Source organism: Pipistrellus hanaki, assembly GCF_964339955.1.
Source record: "Pipistrellus hanaki genome assembly, chromosome: 4".
Lineage (NCBI taxonomy): Eukaryota > Metazoa > Chordata > Mammalia > Chiroptera > Vespertilionidae > Pipistrellus > Pipistrellus hanaki.
This window is the reverse complement of record NC_140506.1, coordinates 46,594,730-46,607,721: the sequence shown is the minus strand read 5'-3', so window position 1 is coordinate 46,607,721 and position 12,992 is coordinate 46,594,730.

Here is a 12,992-nt window from a genome sequence, read left to right as displayed (position 1 = left end):
CTCCTCGGGGCGACCATTGTCTTCCGTTGGTCCTGTGCTCAGTGAGCCATTAATTAAACCCAGAATCTTTCTAAGTGACCTGTTGCGGCGCTGAGGTTTATTCCCAACTTATTCTGCTTCACTGCATAATATTTGGCCCAGTGCGCCTTGTTCTTATTTATTTATTTTTTTTAAATCTCCCTCATTCTTCCGCACACCATGAGGATTCATTTCTGAGATGGAGAGCAAAAGGCTAGGTTAAGAAAAACACAGCCACCTCCAGAGTGCAAAAACTGCAATAAACCCATCACCTCTAACAACAGCAGAGCATGAAAAGATAAAAAACAGCCTGCCAAGAATGTAGTAACCACCCATTCACTTTTAAATGCTCTCCACACTTCAATGCACAGACCTAATTACTTTCCTGCATTCCCAAATCCACTTTGCCGTGCTGCAATCAGAAACCTGGCGTTAAAATATTTTAGACTTGGAGGATCAAGACTAATTACGGGCCTTCGCTGCACCTTTTGGTTTTTCTCCTCCTACCCCCCCTCCCCCCCCTCCTTCTCTTCTTTGGGTTACTTTAAAGCACGCTTCACTGGAAGAAAGGCTGCCCAGTCCCAGTTGGGGGTGAAGCCGCCAGAGAATAAAACAAAGAACAACTCAACTCAATTCAGTAAGCTTCAATGAGGCTGGTATATTTAATGTGAGCCCAGGGTTAGCCCACAGAATTGTGGCAGAATGCAATATTCTCGACAAAAAAAGATGTGTTTAAGGTCGGCTAAGGCCCCATAAGGCTGTTGTTGGTGTTTAAGCAGTCCACTGAGGTATTTAGCACCGTGGGTTTCTAAACATTCCAGCTGAGAATTAAACTGCAGCTTTACAGTAGCTGCTTAAAGGTTTGGGGAGTGGGGGGTGCTGGGAGTGTCCCCTCCCTCTTGTATTGAAAGGTCAACAAACAGTAGGAAAGATCATGTCATAACAATGATGAAGCCACCTATTATCCAGCATAGTGGCAGTTAATAGCACTATCAGAGGGACTAATCCAGGGTATTAAATAGTGTAATTGTTAGAATAATATCATGGTTATTAGAACACCCAGGCATGAGGCATGTTTCATTTCACATAACATGAAAGGGTTGCAGGTGAGCTGAGCCTGCGCGTGATAGGCACTTGCTATAAATATGTAAATATTAGGAAATTGCTTCACTTGTGCAATTTCCCTGCAGCAGACCAGAGTGCATTTTTGAGATGCAGATGTTATGTTTTGTGGCATTTACCCAACTACTTTTGGGTGCTTTTGCCCAGAGTTATACTCTTAAAAAGCTTTCATTCACACAAAACAATTTACTGTGAAAGTTGGTGCTAATGGTTTACTTCTTGAGGCATTTTTAGCTTCATGGAATTAATGAGACAAATATGAACACACAAAAAAGCAGTCTCTCAAAGAGGAATATGTGAAATGGCTAAGGGAGGCTGAGTGCTGATAGAGTTAACCTTGTGGAACTTTAGCTCTAAGTTTGAATTCTGGTGAGTTTTGTAAGATTGGATCTGGGCATGGGTATCTTAGGTTTGCACACTTCTTATTCAGAATATTAGAATGCCATGTGGTCACTTTGAGGAGGAGTTACAAATGTCACAGAACCCTCAACACGAACAATACACAAAACTACCAAAACACTCCCCTACTTTTTTAAGTTTCCAGTAGTCTAAAACTCCAATCGCAAGCTGCACTGGAGGAGATGGCTTAGAACAATTAGATGCTTCAGCCGGCCAGAGTATGCAGGGCACTTAAAATAATACAAGGGGCACATACACTGGCTCTCAACCACCAATTAATCCTCCTTGTTCAATAGGTAATTTATTCCACCCAGAGGCATCAAATATCAGAGAAATCACGGGCCAAAACAGTAATTATCTGCAGGGAATTCAAAGGCTTTGAAAGCCAATAATTCCAAAGAAATAAAAACAGAGCTCTTTTCACTGTATAGACTTCAACTTAAAACCTGTAATAAGAGCCAGGCCTGGCTGTGAACCTGTACTCTTGGAGGAGAAAAAAGGTGGCTGCGGAAGGCAAAGGCAATACTCATGCGGCTTTTCTGCATAAAACTATCCGGAAGCAAAGGACAGAGACCAAACTCTTCGGAAAACTCTCTGTGTCAGGCGAAGTCCCAATCCATGATGGAAATGAAGGGCTGGGTTGGCCAGGAAGTAGGTATGGGGCAAGATACTAAATTCCTGAGCTAAGAAAGATGACAAGAAAGTCTATTTAAAAGTCTAGAAGTTTAATTTGAATTGTTAAAGCTCAGGGAAGTAAAAGAATCTTTTCCAGGATAAAAAAAAAAATAATAATCACAGCAGTTCTTGAACTTCATGGCAAACTCTTCTTAAGAAAAGCACTTACTCTTAATGTCTCATCTCCTTTATACTACGTTCATATTTTATAGGTCTAGTCTTGGAAATCTGTAGCTAGTGGATCTGGTCAATATTTGACAATGAAACTTTCTCTTAATTGTACCTTCACTTATTTTCCTTATGTGTTTTTTTTTTTCTTCTTTTCTATATATAAAAAAGGACCAAGTTCAGAACTGCAATAAATTATATAAGTTGTATCTGTATGTCCCATGCACAAATGTACTAGCATTTGGTGTTTCTCCCCTTTCAAACACATGGCTGCTTAGTATTCTGTAGGGGGCCTTGACTTTTACACATTTACTACCAATTTCACAGAAATTCATGGGGGTAACACCTACTTTTCACTTAACAAGGTCAAGGCACAAATCCACATGCCTAATTTAAATGACTCCTTTTTTTCGTCATTATAAATCCATGCCAGATGTGGGGAAGGAGGAGCATGATTCCCTGGAGTTCAGTTGCTCTGACTCCCTTTGAGGATCCTCCTGCCAGCATGGGAGAACTGATTTGCATTTTCTTTTTATTTTTTTAATACTTCTTTATTGATTTTAGAGAGAGAAAGAGAGAATCATCGATGTGAGAGAAACATTAATTGGCTGCCTCCCACATGCAGCCCGACAGGGGATTGAGCCCTCTACCTGGGCATGTGCCCTGACCAGGGAGTGAACCTGAGGCCCTTCAGTACACAGGATGATGCCAAACCAACTGAGCCACACTGGCCAGGGCCAGATTTGCATGTTCTAGAACAGTGTTTCCCAAACTTTTGACATATGTGTACCCCTTTTATAATTTTTGTAATGCTGAGTACCCCTCGTACTCATGAGAACGTAGAATTAGGCGCAGCTAAGCATGGTGCAGTCTCATGTGGTTGAGACTCACTGTCCACACTTGTCTTTCTGTTGTGACATTTGTAGGTATATTTTCATCCTGACTGCTCACCAGAGTTTTAGTCCTCTTGTACAACTTCATACAGTTTTAGTCCTCTTGTACAACTTCATCCCCACCAAACTCTGGTGCAACGCGTACCCCCACCAAACTCTTCCTGTACCCCTGGGGGTACGCGTACCACACTTTGGGAAACACTGCTCTAGAGCAAACTTTAGAAATAGAACTTTCCAAGTTTCTGTTTTTGTCCTAAGTTAGGTTATTGTCAGAATTGGACACTGCTGTGGTCTGTGACAATCTACGCTATGAAACCTGGTCATTTTTTCAGACCGAATAAGGTTCTTGGGCGATGCTTGAGGCTTGCTGATAAGGTGTATGTCTAAATAATCCTGTAGCCTGGCTGTCATCCACCCGTGGCTTTGCAAACACCTCCTGCTTTGTCATCCAAGGGAGTTGGACTGGATTTCTTCGATGCTCCCTTCCAACACTCAGGGTTCTGTGATGCTATAATTTGTCCAATTTAGATCAAGACATTTTATTATCCTTAAGAGAGCACTTCATTTTCTGGCTTTAGGTATTCAAGAAAAATTTTAAATTACATTTATTTTGGTAATTAAAGATAAAATTGCCTGTATCTGAGCTGGCAGGAACATTGAAATTCTTATACAGCCAATGCTAATGTGCCATTTTTAGCATTTAGCACTTCTTAGCACATTTTAATTCTCTCATGTGTTCCTTTTCCAGGGGTTTCCACAGAGAAAGAGTGGCTACTCCTCTCATAGAACAGACCGCGAATGCATAGATAATGAGACTGTCTCCACCTCCTGCCTGCTCCTTAGAAGTCAGGCGCTTTTGTTTTCTTAAAGAGCATTTTGTGTGTTAACTAAGAAATAGAAGAGTGAGAGGTGGGCAAAGGGGAACTGCTCTTAGGGACTCATAGTCATTCATTTATTCCATGTGGTTGAGACTCACTGTCCACATTTGTCTTTCTGTTGTGACATTTGTAGGTATATTTTCATCCTGACTGCTCACCAGAGTTTTAGTCCTCTTGTACAACTTCATACAGCTCATTGGCATTCGTATGTCCTGGTGTCCCGTGGAGCGTAACAGACTTAGGATTAAACTCAGTTTGGTTTCCCAGTGTCTCCTGTTTGTGGTGTTTATTTCCTTTCAAGTGAAAGGCTGGCCCTTGCCTTTCCCAGACCAGAATCACTATCACAGAGGTTTTCCAAGGCCCTACCACATTTCAATTTATTGCGTTCCATCATGTTTCATAATTATTGAGTTCTTAGTTTTATTGCCTTTAGACTAAGTGCTGGGATGTGATTTCCTTTCCATTCCATAGTCATCAGACAACTGCAGGCCTTGCCACCTGCTGGAATGAATGCAGCAGTCCCCTAGCACCTTTCCTGGCCTCTTCTCCCTTTTCTCCAATTCTGCCTCTAAACAAGTCACTGAACGCACCCATTCTTCCGCTCAAGCCTGCCACAGCGCCTGATGTCCCAACCTCATGCCCAAGCTCTGCTGCCTGAGCTCTCCCCCACCTTCATTCCGGAATCATCTTTGTTGCCCCTTCCTCGCTCCCTGCTGCTGGGTTGGACTTGTCTCCACCTTCTCTGTGTTTGTACTTCCCTTTCCACAGCGGCCCTTTCCTCTTCCTGTTCACCTTCCCAAATCCTAACCACTTCTCGGCTCCTTCCTTGTGAGATGTTTTTTGTTTGTTTGCTTCTTTTTATTCACTTCGAACCTCTTTCCTTTGGATTCCTGAATCACATTATATCTTTAGATTAGATGCTTATCTTGGCAGAATGGGAAACTCCTTGGATTGGAGTCAGAAAATAATGTTTCAATTTAGACCTGAAGCAAGTCATTTTACCTTTATTGCTTTAAAAAATAAAATGGGGATATTAATAATGGAGATGGGAAATGATAACAAATGCGAAAGTACTCGCATGTAATCAGATCCTAAGTGTTGGTTGATTTTGAGTCTTTAAAATGGTTTTTAACTACTTTGTGTCTGTCTGTATTCTTAATTTGGATTCTGGAGAGCAAGTACTGTGTTCTATATCTCCGGCCTCCAAAACCCTAAGCGTTGACATGTAAAAATTTGTGGCCACTAAATAGATTTGGAATAAGACTTTCATTTTGGAAACTTGGCCTAGTGTTTTCCAAAAAGGCATATTAAGACTAGTCCAACTTGGACTTCAACAATACAAAGAGTAGAAACAACAAAAAACAGCAACCTAAATGTTAAATTTGTATGGGGAAAGCTTACCCATACTAAATTCCTTGGACAAACGTTATAACTTTGTATGAACTCTTGGACCCTGACATAAATACCCTGTTTCCCCAAAAATAAGACAGTGTCTTATATTAATTTCTTCTCCCAAAGTTGTGCTAGGTCTTATTTTCAGGGGATGTCTTATCTTTCCATGCGCTAGGTCTTATTTTCGGAGGATGTCTTATTTTCAGGGAAACACGGTAGAAGATATCATTTCCTAAAGAGTTTATCCCATCTTCTTATGAAGTAAACATGTCTGTTATAAAGAAAGAAAATAAAGATTTGGAGAAACCCTAATCCACCTTCACTCAGGGGAGTGTCTAATAACTATTAGCTATTCTTTCATGTGGATATCATTTATATAGCACTTTTCATGGGCAGGTACTGTTCTAGCACTATATAAATGTTAATTCACTTCCTCCTCACTACATGCCATGAGTTTTGGCTATTTCACTGATAAGGAAACCAACGTATGGAGGGGCTGAGAGCAGCATGTCCAGGTCACACAGCCACGAGGTTGGGGAAGGATTTGAACCAACGTAGAGTCTCACACTATTAACCAACCAGTTCTGGTGCCTCTTTTGAACCTTTTATATTTTCATACTTTTCTAATTGTTTGGATGCTTTTCATTGGCCCCTGAATGACAGCTAGCAAAACTCTAGAATACAATAATTATGAATCATTAGTCAAACTCTGCTCTCTGTGGGCTCTCAAACTCTCAGAGGGAAAAAACTCCAAGGGTATAAGATGGGAGGATGAATCTCTTTTGTGGGAGGGTAGAGAGTATTCCTTTTATATACAGAGGGTGTTTTGCTTTGCCTGAGAGATTAAGAAAGGAGAATTGATCTAATTGAGTCACTTTTTTAGTCACCACCAATAATTTAAACATATGGGTAAATGCAATGTTACAACATAATTGCCTCAGATAACGTATCTCAAATTGTGAGTCAGATACTAGCAAATTATATTGAGTTGGCCAGTTTACTTAATTGCATTTTGCCAGTACCTAAACTGTGCTTTCTTGAATTGTAATTTTAGGTTTGAAGCAGTTCAGCAATTCCCGAGGAAAGAACTTCAATGGCCAGTGTGTTCAAATAGCTTATTGTTCTAGAGCTTTATCATGTTTAGAAGGTCATCTGATTGAACGTGAAGGTCAGATTTTATCCTGTTCTTACGTGGGGATGTTTCTCTTCGCTCTATTACACAATAACATGGATGTTGCAATTTGCCACTCATAAGAGAACTTATGACATGTTCTGATGTGAACAGTAACAGCTGAATATTTTTCTTACCTCAGCCCGATTGGTCAGGGATTCTCATGGAGAAGCGGTTTGCTAATTCCTTATTGGTCTTTGTACATTTATATATCATGAGAGAGCCTCATTCAATGGGATTTTTTATTTTTTCATTTTAAAGAAGTTTAATTGAAATAATAAAAGCAAGAATCTCAGGGCAGCTAATCTGAAATTTATCTCTGCGACTTTTTAATACATGATATTGACAATTCAAATGACTGGCAAATGTTATGTTCCATTATCAGAAGCTGAGAAGTTGTGGGGTTAATTGTTCAGAAAGATGCTTGATTTTAAGGATAAAACATCTAGGTATTTGGAATTTGTATTTGATAAATACTTCCACTCCCCTTCTGCCCCCAAAAAGTTCATAGATTTGAATGTGTGAAAGTTTTGATTTCATTTTGATCAAGAACTATGATGCTACTAAGATGTTAAAAAGTAACTCTTCCTTAACCTATAAGATTTTGGATGTTTGCATGCTTTGACATATCCAAAATGGCACAAAAGCCAAACATCAAGCTGTTTGGGGATGAGCCTGGGCATAAATGAATATGAAATGGGCTTGTATTAAAACAGCAATGAGTTTTTTTGTATACAAATAATTTTACAAGAACATAAAGTAATTTAATTGTAAGAAGGGATTTTAAGCCTCAGAATAATGCAGATTCAAATGAGGTTTGAAAAGTCTCCACTTTACATTTACTAAATCTATCCATCTAAGAATTTGGTGGAGTTTGGCAGAGGCCCACTCTGTCACCTTCCTTCCTTAGGAAAACAGGGGACTGCAGGCATCCTCCCATTCTCCTGTATGTGAAAAGGCCTTTGCTTTTTATTAACTAAATAGAATATATCTGTGTAAATATGAAGGCAAAGTGCTATATTAACAACAAATATAGCACGAGGTATGATTATCTGTCTACAAAGTCAAATGTACAAGAAATAAGCCCTTTTAAAAATTGCTTTGTGCCTACGACAAACCATCCCCAAGCCATCTTGTGGGTTTGCCAGGAAGTTCAGTCAGATTTGAGACTCTCTTCCCCTCCTGCTTTGTGCAAAGGCCCTGCGGGACTTGCATGGGAGCACTGCCTTCTCTCTGCCCGTCACAGGCCCACGGAGGCAGTTTCCTTTAGAAACCCTGTCTCTTCGTCTGGATGTTTATTTTGGTCAGCAGTCTTTGCTGCTTTGCTTGTGGGCCAGGAATCTTTGCAAACCCAGTGTCTGGAGTCCAGTTCTATAAGCTGCACAGAGCCCTCTCTCTCTGATAAATCTGGGTCTCGCCACCTCTGCTCACACCACCATGCAACTGTGCATGGACCCCACTCCTCACAGGAGCCCCACAGCCTCTGTCCTACTTTTCAGGGCATGGGGAACCTGCCCTTTGCCGCTCTCCTCAAAGCCACTCCCTCCTCTCTCCTGTTCCCCCCAGGACACCCGGCACAGTCTTTTCAATGAGAGCGACTGTCACCTCCAGCTGGAGCATTCTGCTCTGTTGCAACCCATCCCAGAGCCAGGAGAGCACAAAACCCAGTCCCTTACTGGAAATGGCAGGTGAGAAGGTTGGAAAAAATAAAGGGAGAATAAAACCAAGATAATTCCTTGGTTAATTATCCCACCACCATAATGTTTAAATAAAATCTCCTGTGCTGGGCTTACCTCTACATGTCATAAAATCCCACCACAATCCCACAAGGACAGATTCACTTAACAACTCTTCAGATTCATTTTACAGATGAGGAGTTAGTTGTTCAGTTCCTTCCTATGGCCCGTCACGCAACCAGTAACTAGTGAGGCCAACGTTCCAATTCAGGCCAGGCAGGCTCCAAAGCCTACTTTCTCTCTAACAATATGCCACAAATGGGAGGTGGGACTGAAGTTTTCTCTCCATTCTGGTTTTCTGAAGAAAGCACTTCAACCTCTAGAATGTTCTTCCATATTAACAATTCAACCTGAATCGATGGTCTCTTTGCCAGGGCTTCGGCGGGCTGCCTGCCTGGTTGCCTGAGAGGTTTGAGCTTCTCACTCCTCGGGAAGATTTTACAAAAGGTGCTGTGTGGCATTTCCACCTGTTCTAGGACAGGGTTAAACTTGGGTGTGCATCCAAATAGTCAAAGGCTTGTTGGAACACAAATTGGGGGGCCTCACCCCAAGATCCCTGAGTCTGGGGTGGCGCCTAAGAATTATTTGCATTTCTAACAAGTTCACAGGGGATACTGATGTTACTGGTCTAGGGGATGCACTTGAAAACCAATGTTCCAGGTAGTAATGGCATCTCTAATTTAATTTAATTGAGTGAGGATGTAGATATGAGTGTTATGCCTCAGTCACTCAGGGGATCTAGCTCAGCTCAATGCTGCTAATTGCTGTAGAGGTCAGACACTATCCAGTTTTAATTTGTTTTCTTAGTCATAGATTGTTTAATTTATGCCTAGGATGGACTGTTGTTTAAGGATAAGAAATACACAACAGTGATACTGAAAGGCAACAAGTTTGAGGAGGCACATAGACATGATAACAGGTCTCCCAAATTTCCCCAAGACACTCTTCACAGTTATGTATGCTGCATGTATCTGATCAAATGCTTGTATAGGAACCAAAATGAGTCTAATATTTTAAAAACTAATGTTAAAAAGAGAAAATAATAGCTTTCCAGTTGACTTTTCGTTTACAACAGACTATGCCAGTGTAGTTGAATGTATGTCTACTTCTTAATATACTTAAACAAAAGCATGCTACTTTTAAATTGTTAGTCAAGCATATTGTACTTTGTGTTATATACATTGAATTTAATTAAGTAGGGAGAGAGAGAGAGAGAGAGAGAGAGAGAGAGAGAGAGAGAGATTTGTCATTCCACTTATTGATGCATTCATTGGTTGCTTCTTGTATGTGCTCTGACTGGGGATCACACCCACAACCTTGTCATATCAGGATGACATTCTAAGCAATCAAGCTATCCAGCCAGGGCAGAGACATGCTTATATTCTGAAGAACATTGCCAGATCTTGGCAGTAGATGCTGCTTGGCACTGAAGGTTGGCTATGCACACGTGCAATAGGTTGGCTTCATTAGGGGGACTAATGCGAACTACAACACGTAGAAGGGGTCTTACTTTTTCTGCTGGACTGACTTTTAGGTTTGGCATACTAGGCTATACACTCCATGTGTCACATAGTTTGTTCTGTAGTTAGGTTTTCCTATGACTTAGTCTTTGTTGGTTATTCTCTAACTGGGGACATTGAAATTGATCCTGAAAATTGGGGTTTCCCAATAAGGAAATTTGGTACAGAACATGTTCTTTTTTTTTTTTTTTTTTTTTTTTTGGGTAGGAAACATTTTTAACAATTTAATTCTAAAATAAAACATTCTGTTGTAGCAGTTTGAATATGGCCACAAGAATCTTGGACATTTTACCTATTAAGATGTGGCTTTGCGTTTCCTAGTTCTGAATCTGGGTGAGCTCTGTGACTGCTTTGACCAACAGAAGATAATGGGAGGGATAGTCTGCCAGTTTCTGGGTCTAGGCTGGGAGACTAAAAGGGTCTCCTGTCTGCCTCTTGGAACACTCACTCTTGGGTCTTGATCAACTATGTAAGAAATAGGATTACCCTGAGACTGTCCTGCTGTGAAAAAGCACAAGCTAGCCATGTGGAGAGACAGCAGGAAGAGAAACCAATGTTGGCCAATCTCCAGCTGTTTCAGCGATCCCATCCAGGCTCAAAGTAAGTATGCGAGTAAGGAATCCAGACCAAGGCAACCTCTAGCGAAATATCTCCAAATCGCCAGTTGTTGCCATGTGAAGCAGAAGGATTGCCCAATTTGACCCACAAAATAATGAAAAATAATAAAATGACACGTTTTTATGGATGGTGTGTTATATGGCAGTAGATAGCTGTAACTTTAATCTTAAAAGCTTATGTAAGGATGATGTAAACTTCTTCAAAACTGCTTATTTATAATTATGTAAAGTTAATTTTTGGCCAAATCTAGAACTTTCTAACTTGACTGACTTAGACAAATTTAATCATCTGTTGAGTATTTTTAACTATTCAAGAAAATGTATCTTATGCTTATTTCAAGAATAAATGTTGAATGTTTTTTTGAAAGACAGTTTTTAAAAAATTTTGAGCAGTTTTAGGTTCACAGCAAAATTGAGAGGAAGGTACAGAGATTTCCCATATTTTCCCTACCCCCTCACATGCTTAGCTTCTCCCATTATCAACACCCCATTAGTGGTAGATTTGTCCCAATTTATGATCTTACATTGACATGTCATAACCGCCTAAAATCCATAGTTTACATTAGGGTTATTTCTTGGTGTTATACATTCTATGGGTTTAGACAATTGTTATCCATCGTTATACTATCCTATAGGATGTTTTCCCCATCCTAAAAATCCCCTTTGCTTTGCTTTGTCTCTTTATCCTAACCCCTTTTCAATCCCTGGCAAGCACTAATCTTTTCACTGTGCCTTTTCCAGAATGTCATGTTGTTGGAATCATACAGTGTGGAGACTTTTAAGATTGGCTTGTTTCACTTAGTAATATGTGATTAAGTTTCCTTCATCTTTTCATGGCTTGATAGCTTATTTTTTTTTAGTGCTGAATAATATTCCATTATTAAAATGTGACACATTTCATCTATCCATTTGTCTACTAAAGGACATCTTGGTTGCTTCTATGTTTAGAAAAAAATTTTTTTAAATATATTTTATTGATTTTTTTTTTACAGAGAGGAAGGGAGAGTGATAGAGAGCTAGAAACATCAATGAGAGAGAAACATTGAGCAGCTGCCTCTTACACACCCCCTACTGGGGATGTGCCCACAACCAATGTACATGCCCTTGACGGGAATTGAACCTGGGACCTTTCAGTCTGCAGACCGATGCTCTATCCACTGATCCAAACCGGTTTCGGCTAAGTTTAGAAAATTTTGATTAAAGCTGCTATGAACATTGGCATGCAGGTTTTTGTACGAACATGTTTTACTCCTTAGACTAAATACCAAGAAGTGTAAATGATTGGTTGTATAATAAGAGTATGTTCATTTGTGTTAGAAACCACCCAAACTATCTTGCAAAGTGGTTGTTCCATTTGGCATTCCCAACAGCAATGAATGAGAGTTCCTGTTGTTCTATTAATACATGCTCAACAGTATTTAGTGTTATTAGTGTTCCAGATTTTTGCTATTATCATGGCTGCTGAATGCTTTAATTTGCATTTCCCTGATGACATATGATGTGGATATCAGTGGTTTTTTAAAATCTTTTATTTAAATGTATTTTTTACTTTCTTTATTATGTATTTTATTTTTACTTTCTTTAAAAATAAACTAAATGGGTTTCAAATATATTATATATTGTAAACTTACATGTAACAATGCTACAAGTATAGATATCTTCATTCTTTAACTTGTTTGAATAAAAATTATATACTTTGTAATATGGGATAAACAGGAAAATGTGGAGCATAATAAAATGTTGCACATTTTGAGGCTTTGGCCTTGAAGGGAATAATCTATTATTTATTGATTATTTTATAAATTTAAAACATCCAGACATGCAGGGAAAATAATTTATCTTATATTTCCCTTTTGGAACAGAAACATAATGTGTTAAAATCAATGTCTTATGTTTCTATCAGTGGTATAAATTAAGATTTAATTTACTATATAATTGAGACCTCATAAATTTTAGAATAGCATTTTCCTGTGGAATTGGAACTTCCTTTTATTCTCTCTATTCGAAAAATTATTCTTATGCATATCGAAGCTAATGAAGAATTGTTTTTATAATAAGCATTTTCTCTTTTCTTTTGCTGATGTCTATGTCAGTGGAAAAGAACTCCCCACATGAGTGCTGCTCCTTATCATGGTGCAAATGTTATTCCAGAGCACACTTCTGTCTTAATCACTGAAATTATTTGGTTATCAAAGCCATACAAGTCCATGATTTGACTTTCATCCTTTTCAGACTTATTCATGATATTGGTCTGGCCTTGAAAACACTGAAATGGTCTTTATTTGATATTCAACATGTAATTTCAGAAGGACGTGCTCATTTTGAAAATTAAGACAGTGTTAGAGTGAGAGAAGAGTCTTAAAGACTGGAAATAGAATCATAGTTTCTAAGTATGTGTGTGTG